Source organism: Littorina saxatilis, unplaced genomic scaffold (genome assembly GCF_037325665.1).
Source record: "Littorina saxatilis isolate snail1 unplaced genomic scaffold, US_GU_Lsax_2.0 scaffold_1388, whole genome shotgun sequence".
In the NCBI taxonomy this organism is placed as follows: Eukaryota; Metazoa; Mollusca; class Gastropoda; order Littorinimorpha; family Littorinidae; genus Littorina; species Littorina saxatilis.
This window is the reverse complement of record NW_027127773.1, coordinates 1-10,762: the sequence shown is the minus strand read 5'-3', so window position 1 is coordinate 10,762 and position 10,762 is coordinate 1. Positions and strand designations below refer to the sequence as shown.

The 10,762-nt window shown below is 43.5% G+C and overlaps 1 pseudogene; it reads left to right on the top strand.

Annotated features, from left to right (window-relative positions):
- The first annotated feature begins 5,902 nt into the window (after positions 1 to 5,902).
- Positions 5,903 to 7,474, top strand: LOC138956147 (NAD kinase pseudogene; annotated as a pseudogene).
- The last annotated feature ends 3,288 nt before the right edge of the window (positions 7,475 to 10,762 follow it).

Genomic DNA, 10,762 nt, shown 5'->3' with positions numbered 1-10,762 from the left:
CAGCCACTAGATTGTCAATTTTAAAGTCTTAGGTATGACCCGGCCGGGGTTTGAACCCACGATCGACCTCCCGCTCACTGGGCGGACGCCTTACCACTAGGCCACCGTGTTGCGGTAATTTCCCGAGTGAAAGTATCAATCTGCGACAGTAATTCAGCAGAAGTGTCCTACTCTGCAGGAAGCAGCCAGACTGTGGAATGTTGGTCTGTTTACAACTGAATAGATGTTCTTATCACATGCAACACTCTGGAAAGATACGAGTTAGTGTACACTTGTAGCTACAGGGAGGACGTCAGCCGGCTTTGTTTATCTCACACAAACTTAATACTGACTATTCCCCTCCCCTCCAAAGTGCTGCTGATCGAATTTTGGACCATGTATTCCCCCCCCCCCCCCCCCCCCCTTGGATTCCAATTTCTGATGAGAAATGGTATTTTGACTTTAAAGTTAGCTTCAACGCAAATTATTTCTTTTCTAATTCAAGGGACGTAACCGCTCGGTGCGTTTTTGAATAAATCGAATTTAGGGTAAAAACGATCGAATTACATCACAAACCTACTTCAGTTCCAAGATCTTGAGATGCTTTTCTCACTCAAGATAATTGTACCGCTTGAAATTGGCGGTAGAGAAACATTCAGTCTGAAGGGAATTTTGGCTGACGCCTGGCTGACGTCCTCCCGATAGCTGCATATTTAGTGTACACGCTTGCAAGAAAAGCAATGCATCTTTAAAATCTTAACAAATGAAGACAAGACACGTCAGGTGTCTGTGTATAATACAGTGAGATTTGTGTTCTGTCAGCGTGATGGAGCAAGAACCTATGTATGACATGTGAAAATTGCATCCTGTCCGTTGGTTAAATTGCTCTTAATTTGCATAACATGGGCGATGCAGCAGATATATTGTGATAGCAGCATCTGCCTGATTTGAGTCTGTTGTAGGACAACGGGAATATTGTGCTTGGGCTTTCTTTTGTTGTTCTTTTTCTTTTCTTTTTTGGCCTTCCCCCCCCCCCCCCCCCCCCCCCTCCCCCCTCCTTCCTCCTCCTCCCCTCCTTCCTCCTCCTCCCCTCCTTCCTCTCTGTCTTTCTGTATATGTCTGTCTGTCCGTCTCTCTCTCTCTCTCTCTCTCTCTCTTTCTTTCTCTCTCTCTCTCTCTCTCTGTCACTCTCTCTCTCTCTGTCACTCTCTCTCTCTCTCTCTCTCTCTCTCTGTCACTCTCTGTCACTCTCTCTTTCTCTCTCTCTCTCTCTTTCTCTCTCTCTCTCTCTCTTTCTCTCTCTCTCTTTCTCTCTCTCTCTCTCTCTGTCTCTCTCTCTCTCTCTCTCTCTCTCTCTCTCTCTCTCTCTCTCTCTCTCTCTCTCTCTCTCTCTCTCTCTCTCTCTCTCTCTCTCTCTCTCTCTCACGCACTCTCTCGCTTGATTAGTTAGTTAGTTAGCTGTTGCTTTTCGGGTCCAGCGGACCATAATAGGCCAAATCAGGACCCCCTCGCATGATTCCCCTTTGTTGTTGTTGTTGTTGTTGTTGTTGTTGTTGTTGTTACCCCCCGCGGGTTAGGGGGAGTCCCATATTGGTTGGGACTAGAAAGAATTTACCCGATGCTACCCAGCATGTCGTAAGAGGCGACTAACGGTTCTGTTTCTTCTCTTCTTTTGTCTTATTTCTGCCTTACCAGTCCTTTCACCTATATTTCCTTCCAAGAAAACTCTCCCTACTATTCCCTGCAGTTTTCCAATTCTTTTCTTGTTGTCTTATTTCTACCTGACTGGATCCATCACCTTTATTTCACTTACCAAAAGTCTTCTTTTCCACATCCTTATTTCTCTGCACCCCGCATGTCGTATGAGGCGACTAACGGATTCTGTTTCTCCTTTAACCCTTGTTAAGTGGTTCTTGTATAGAATATAGTCAATGTTTGTAAAGATTTTAGTCAAGCAGTATGTAAGAAATGTTTAGTCCTTTGTACTGGAAACTTGCATTCTCCCAGTAAGGTCATATATTGTACTACGTTGCAAGCCCCTGGAGCAATTTTTTGATTCGTGCTTTTGTGAACAAGAAACACTTAACAAGTGGCTCTATCCCTCTCCCCCCTTTCCCCTATCCCATCTCCCCCTTTCCCTCGTCGCGATATAACCTTCGTGGTTGAAAACGACGTTAAACACCAAATAAAGAAAAGAAAGTTGTTGTTGTTGTGGTTGTTTATATACCTGCCATACTTTACATGAAGCTGCTTGTGTCACTTACATATGATTTTCAGTTTGGTTTACATCCTTGTCGTGATCCGATTTAGCCATACATTGCTTCGAGCTGTATTCTTTGTTAAAATTTAAAGTTTCCGATCACACACACAAAATGCTGCTAGCTTGAATCTGAGTCTTAGTTAATTGTGTAACACCACAAGCGTTCTTAGTACAGGTGCTTGTATTAAAATGCATGAGAGGGACAGGTCAATCAAAGCATCGTACTCCCGCAGTGGGGCACTGCGGTTATGAAATTAAAGGCCCCTCCTGTTTTTGGAACCGCAGGAGCTTTCTAGTTTGCTGTTAGGTAGATTTTTGGTTCCTCTTTCCTGTCATGCTCTCTTTTTCTTCATGAATTCTTTTCTTTTTTCTGCCTTCTTGCTCATTCACCTGTATTTTTTCCAAAAATCTCTTCTCTTGCCGCTTGTCTCGCGATTCATGTATAGTTTAATCTGTCAGTGTTCTGATGTAAGTCCAGCAGTAGATAGGTTAAGCCTATTTTAACATACTGGAAACTGGTAATCTTCCAGTAGGTATTAATTTAGTTTTACTAAAGCCTGCTGGGACACAAGTAATGGGTTAGTGCATTTGTAAACAGGAATCGCTTGACAAGTGGCCCCCTTCATCCCCCCCTTCCTCGTCCTGATATGGCTCTGCGTAGTCGGCTGGACGTTAAGCAACAAATAAACAAACAAACAAAGCATCGTACCCTATTATAACAATCTACTTCAGTTGGGTGCGATACTTCGAGTGACCTGTCCGGGCTACGTACTTTGATTCAAGCCCCTGTGCTTCGAAGTGGGGAGAAAAGATAATGTATGGTCACCTGTCGATAAAGGTACCCCCTCCCGCCCCCCCCCCCCCCTTAAGACCCCCCTCCCCCCCCCCCCGACTTAAGACCCCTCTCCCGGCCTTTTTAAGACTTTTTGCCTTTCAGATTTTCTGTTCATATTAAGCTCTCCAAATTTATCTCAATTTCAATACTTCCTCCCCTTTCAGACATAATTTTCTCATATTTTGCATGGTCTTAAAACGGGGATTCTTTAGTATGGGTGTATGACGCTGTGGCCAGGACCGACACCAGTCGTAGGGTAATTGCTTTGCGTCTTTGCGGTTTATTCAGAATTCACATAAAAACAGTTGGGTTATCTGGTACTTACTTAGGATCCGCTTTAGCTCATTCTAACCCGACACAGTTGACAGTGAAACTACAAAAATAATGTCATCGCATGTCAGGAACATGCGACTGTGTGTTCCCAGCTATATTTACCAAGCAACACCAAACTTCAGATCAATTCGCCCGTCAACATGAGATATCGGAATGCGGACAGAACAGCCAAACCTATACAACAACACCCCCCATTTAACGGGGATGGGGTGTAATAATGAATTAAACGAACGTGGTGAGTGGTTGTAGACACATAAAGTGAACCAGGAAGCACTCTAAAACGTGGGCCTACTGGTTGTGAAGGAGGAAGGATTGGGGAGGAGGGTCGTTGAACTTGAAATGTAATTGTATATGCTTGAAAGAATACGCCTGAATAATAATCTGTTTTCACACATAGAGGGACGAGCAAAACGATTTTGTGTTTGTTTGTTTGTTTGTTTGTTTGCTTAACGCCCAGCCGACCACGAAGGGCCATATCAGGTCGGTGCTGCTTTGACATATAACGTGCGCCACACACAAGACAGAAGTCGTAGCACAGGCTTCATGTCTCACCCAGTCACATTATTCTGACACCGGACCAACCAGTTCTAGAACTAACCCCATAATGCCAGACGCCAGGCGGAGCAGCCACCAGATTGCCAATTTTAAAGTCTTAGGTATGACCCGGCCGGGGTTCGAACCCACGACCTCCCTATCACGGGGCGGACGCCTTACCACTAAGCCAACCGTGCCGGTAAGCAAAACGATGCTGACAACTAGATTTAGAAAGACTTTCAAGGCACACTCCTTCTCGTGAAAACATCGGTTCGGTTCACCATCTCAGATCTGGCCAGGCTTTTAATTTACACGGGATAAGATCATCACTCCACTTGGACACATACCAAAACCCAACACCGTGGCTGCTTGCTGTGGTTATTAAGTTTGATTTTTTTTGATGAAATCATTTCTTGAAAAAAAAATAAATTAAATTAAATCCCACAGAGAGCACCCAGGCTGTTTATTTTGGAATGTGACTTAAGTGGAGGGATTGTCTTGTTTCATGTCAAAGCCTGGTCAGATCTCAGATGGTCAGCTGAACTGTTTTCACGGGAAGGAGTGCGCCTTAACGCCATTTTTCTGTTCAGAGCAAGGACGATACACTTGAAAGATGCAATGCTTTCAGTGTAAACGATCATGCAAAAAAACACAGATCTGTCGTTAAGACTTGTGGATGAGATAAGTTCATCCTTAGCCTTCAAATCGAAGACACGCTAAACATTAAAAGACGCTTTACAAAAAGACCCGGTGTCCTTTTTTTTTTGTTTTTTTAAATTTTTTTTTTTTTTTTTTTTTTTTTTGGGGGGGGGTGTGCCTTGGGAGATGTGTTCCCCTCGTTAGGCAACACCGACTGATAATTACATACATTCAAACGATTATGAGCGACATAGTGAAAAATGAGCTGTCGTGTGCATCGCTCGCAGTGTCCGCTCAATATGACGTCGTTTTCTCTCTAAAAAAAAAAAATAAAAAAAAATAAAAATGGACTTAGAGCCCATGATTTCTAATACGCATTATTATTTAAATGTTGATTTAAAACAAATCTGTCACCTAAAATACTATATCACAAGGTAGAAGTATGAATTGTCATTCATAGTCTGTGCTTTGATTCAAGGGTGGGTGGGTATTGCGATTGGTGTGTGTCGGGTGGAGTTTTACCTGAGAGAAAAAGAGAACATGTGATTCGTGGTATTTGCGGTGCGTGGCATAGTTGTAGAATACAGAATCTTTAATTGCCCAAGGCATAACAAGAGAGGAAGAAAATGAGGACAATTTGATGCGTGTCCTGTTATGTGTTTCACACACACACACACACACACACACACACACACACACACACACACACACACTGATCAATACCAACACACAAAATACCGTATCATCCTCGAAGTTGTTTAAATTATACGATGCAGAGATCCGTTTGAGTTTCGCATAGCTATGGATCAGTGTGTGTTTGACTGATAGAGAGATCGCGTGGCATTGAGGGATGTTCTGCGAATGTTTCTTCCTTTGAAGTCGGATGTGCGGATGTGGAGTGAGAATTCTCGCTGTTGTCTGTGCATGTAGCCGTTGATTGTGCGGTCAGTGTGCAATAGAGACTGGTGCTATCACAGTGAGTCTGCCAGAGACAGTGATTGAGAGATAGACAGAGGTGTGGAATAGAGACTGGTGCTATCACAGTGAGTCTGCCAGAGACAGTGATTGAGAGATAGACAGAGGGGGGGGGGGGAGACAGACAGAAAGAGAGAGACAGACAGACAGAAAGAGAGAGAAAAAGAGACAGACAGACAGAGACCAGAGAGAGAGGGACAGACAGACAGACAGACTGACTGACTGACAGACAGATACAGGGACAATCTAGGGGGGGGGGGAGGTGGAAGAGATACACAATACTAGTACTAGATAGGTCGGTGGAAGGGGGGGGGGGGGGGCAGGGATGGGAGGGCGGGAGAAGGAATGCATTGCGGGGGAGTAGAGGATATATATATATATATAAACGTGAATTCATGGAGCGCATAGCTCAGTTCAAGAAACGGGCCGTTGAAACCTATAGTGGGAACGGTGTCGCAGTTTATCCAAGATGAAAACATTCTGCGACACAACTATAACTGGTATTTATGCCATTGTTGAGAGAAAGGGAGATTCGAGAGATCTGCATGAATGCGATTTCATAAAGTGTATAACTCTAAGTCAGTTAAAAAAAAAACGGCCGAAGAAAGCTATCGTGGGAAATTCATTTCGTGTTGAGGAATGAATGAAGTAGAACTCGATAAACGGTTGTTTTGGTGCGTGTGTGTGTGTGACGTGTGTGCGCGGTTGGGTGGGTGTTAGGGTGTGCGTGTGTTCGATCGTGTGAGCATGCATGCGTGCGTGCATGGTTTTTTTCTTCTCTACAAAGCTCTCAAAGAAAGAACACAGTAATTTCCTTTTGACTGCGTGATAAAAAAAATAAGATAACGTATTCGCCAGGAAGTTCAGGTTGCAACAATTTAGACATGGTCTGTCGTCATTTTTGGTTTATATTTTACATCCTGCTTTTTTTTCACAAAGAGAGGGTACAAGAGAACTGTGTGTGAACGGCAATCCAGCTGCGAGAAAGAAAGAAAATTCTCCCTGAAAGAAGAGCTTTAAAATTCAACAAATGACATACGCGGAATATAGACGAAATCGCATGAAATGCTATGGACTCTGACGTAGGTGAGTTATGATAAAGTTCTTCTAGTAGCTAGCGTTCCTTCATCGCTACAGCTGTTGTGAAAAACTGTGCATTGTACCAAACAACGGTTACAATGGGTTAGCATACAAGTCATTCTCGTCGAGCCTTCGTAAATCTGACACCAACGAAACCACGAAAAGTGATCCAACATTTTCGAAGGGATATAATATATGCGAGTTTACACACACAGCATAATAAGGAGGATGAATCTTCTGCCAGAACCTGCTGTGCATTTGTGTGCGGTAATCGTGTGTCTGAGAATAAAAGGGAACACAAGTACTGGATTCGTTCAGGAGTTGACATTTACTGCACACGGATGATCACTCTTAGTGAAAGCGCCGAAACGTACTCCAGACGTTTGTGATGGAACAGTGTTTGAAGAACTGAAACAGAAAACATGGGAATAGTTTACTGAATTCTTACGGTCGCTGTGACGTGACGATGCAAGAGACGCATCGGGATGTAAGAAAGAAATACGTTTAAAAAAATGTGCAAATAAAATAGACACACTATGCCGTGACCTGCGAAAAACGTACTACAGTGTACAAAATGCAAAAGGCGGACTACGGAGTGAAACGCAAACAGCGTATCATCGCGTATCATCGCGTATAAAAGCAAAAGCGGTACCATGGAGTACAGATGCAAAAGGAACACGTATCAACAACCATCGAAAGCTCCTACAGTAATCGTGGTCTGAGCGACGATTTAAGTGGTGTGGAGGGGCAGATTGAAAAATGCCAGGAAAAATGACAGTCAACGGTTACCGACATAAGTTGAACGGACACCTACACGGAGTGTCGTCTGCTGTGTGCAGGTGGGTAATATGATGATGTTGTAATCTCTAGGTTTCACACGGTTTTTTGTTTGCAAGCGACCCCATAGGTCTCAGCTTCTGTTAGTGAAGGATCCGCCTGCGTTTACATTTGGAAGGGGAAGAAGTTCAGAAGAGAGAATCTCTCTCTCTCTTTCATTGTCTGAGCTGTCTCTCCCTGCCTATCTCTCTCTCTCTCTCTCTCTCTCTCTCTCTCTCTCTCTCTCTCTCTCTCTCTCTCTCTCTCTCTCTCTCTCTTCTCTCTCTCCCTCTCTCTCTCTTTCTCTTCCTCTCTCTTTCTCTCTCTCTCTCTCTTTCTCCCACCCTCTCTCTCTCTCTCTCTACCTCTCTCTCTCTCCACCTCTCTCTCTCTCCCTTCTGTCTTTCTCCCACGCTCTCTCTGTCTCTACCTCTATGTCTCTCCGCCCCTCTCTCTCTCTCTTTACCTCTCTCTCTCTCTCTCTCTCTCTCTCTCTCTCTCTCTCCCCCACCCTCTCTCTCTGTGCTTCTCTCTTTCTCTTTTTTGTTCCTGTTGACCCTGGATGTTAAAAAGCATATATATTCTTGCTATTACCCTCGATAATACTCCCCGCGGGTTAGGGGGAGTCCCATATTGGTTGGGACGAGAAAGAATTTACCCGATGCTACCCAGCATGTCGTAAGAGGCGACTAACGGTTCTGTTTCTCCTTTTACCCTTGTTAAGTGTTTCTTGTATGGAATATAGTCAATTTTTGTAAAGATTTTAGTCAAGCAGTATGTAAGAAATGTTAAGTCCTTTGTACTGGAAACTTGCATTCTCCCAGTAAGGTCATATATTGTACTACGTTGCAAGCCCCTGGAGCAATTTTTTTTATTAGTGCTTTTGTGAACCAGAAACAATTAACAAGTGGCTCTATCCCATCTCCCCCCTTTCCCCTATCCCATCTCCCCCCCTTTCCTCGTCGCGATATAACCTTGAATGGTTGAAAACGACGTTAAACACCAAATAAAGAAAGAACCCTTGATAATAAAGATTTTGTCTTGTCTTGTCTCTCTATCCCTCCCTCCGCCCCTCTCGCTCTACCCCTCTCTCTCTCTCTCTCTCTCTCTCTCTCTCTCTCTCTCTCTCTCTCTCTCTCTCTCTCACTCTCTCTCACTCTCTCTCTCTCTCCTCTCTCTCTCTCTCTCTCTCTCTCTCTCTCTCTCTCTCTCTCTCTCTCTCCCTCCCCATCTCTCTAGTTAGTCTCTCTCTCTTTCTGTCTGTCTATATGGATTACAAAAGCGCCTAAACGGCTGTAGTTCATTACCATAATTTAACAAGTGCAGCCAAGGAGAGGCCAATACGTCATGTTCAAGGATATCTGAAGCTCAAATCAACAACTATTTGCATCCGTCAGAGTGATTGTTAAAAAATATCAGATTGAATTATACAGTATCATTCGTCAGATACAGCGGTTGATCACGCAGTCTGCCACCGGCTATATTTTGGCACTCTGTGAAGTGTTTGTTGTGTTTTTGTGTGTGTTTTAGTGGTGGTGGTGAAGTTGTTTTTTCCTATAATCGTCGCTGTTGTTGTGTTCAATTATTAGTGGTTCTTAAAGGCACAGTAAGCCTCCCGTAAACCATCACAGATACGGTCAGGCTTTTACACACAGTACAAACGCCCTTTCATTTAAAGGCATACTAACGCACTCCCGTGTTTACAAAGTGTAGTTTGCCCACAATCGATGTCAAACGCACCATAAGACCATATAATGACGATACGTCACCATGCGCGGACCATAATACATGCATTACAGCTTGTTCTAGCCTCTGAAAAAGTGAGGATGTCAACAAAGCCGCGGTGTTCTCTCCCTTGCATCAACGTTACATGTGTTGCCAAATCTATAAATAGGACGATCCAGATCAAAATGAAAATTCAAATATCTCAACATTTAAGGGGTCCTAGACCACAATATTTTGCAGGGAACTTAATTTAGTCTGTCTCCAGCTGTTGGTAAAGCAATTAGCGTGTATAGTCATCGAGTACATATGGCTTTAAACACTCACCGATTGAGAACATCCTAGGTGCCCTCCGTATAAAGAGCGAACAATTTTCAAAGAATTTATTTTTTCGTGGTTTATCTTACCCCTGAGCCATCGTGAACCCGTGTGATCCAGTTTCCCCTTTTCACCATGTAGTCGTCAGTTAGTCATTTGAATGCGACTCGATGTGAGCTTATCTACAATAGCACGTTTTTTATGCACGAAACAAACGGCTGTGGTTCACCAGAACTCTAGTGATGGCTTTTGACTGTTGAGAGGAACGGCGATATGTACTGATAAACCGTCGTCTGCTACGACCCTTGCGTGACCCTGCTTCCGGGCTTTTCTGAATGAGACCCGAAGGGAAGTAACTCCTTTTTGACAATCTTCAAAATTAATTCTTTAAAAATTGCTCGCTCTTTACGTAGGGCACCTAGGATGGCAGTTCCCGTTTGGTGAGCGTTCAAATGGAAGGGTGTTTGTACTGTGTGTAAGCCTGACAGTAGTTTACGGGAGGCTTACTGTCGGGGCGTGATTTCCGGTATTGAATATTCATTACAGCCAGCACCAAAACGAGGCGCCAGTATTGTTAAAGGCTAAGTCCACGAAAATAAATTCTTTGAAAATTTCTCACGCTCGACAGAAAGCAGCCAGGATGTTCCCGTTCGGTGAGCGTTCAAATGGAAGTATGCTTGTACTGTATGTAGACGCTCGGGGAGCTCTGTGATGGTTTTACGGGAGACTAAGTTACTGTGCCTTTAAGTTCTTATCTTCTTTTCCGTTGTACTTGTTTTGTTTATATTCCATTTTGTTTTGGGGTCTTACAGGTGAACATTGTTTGATACCTACTCTACTGCACAGTGCCAAATAGCGTCGTTTTGACTGTATTATTATTAAGCAGGTAGTACGTTCATAATGTCCTCATTGTTTTGCTTGTGTTGTCTTGTTATAAGGTAATTAAGTTTTATCTCCCACAATTCCGAGAGGAATGGGTTCACGTGAGATAGAACGCGGGAATACGTCACACTGAACGAATGGTTTCGTCCTGTGAAGACGTGTTGGTGCACTGTCTCTCTTGCTTTGCTTTCATTTTCCTCTAACCTTTCTCTGTACAAGTTTTAGTTGTAGGTTAGTTGAAGTGTATTGACTATTTTGATTGTTTATCATTGTGTCAACTTGCAAGGTAAGGAAACAGTTTGGAGTTTTCGGTGTTTGTTGGTTTTTTGAACCGGGAACTAAGTTTGATGTGATAGTTCTTTGATTATATTGTTTTCTGTTCTTGTTGA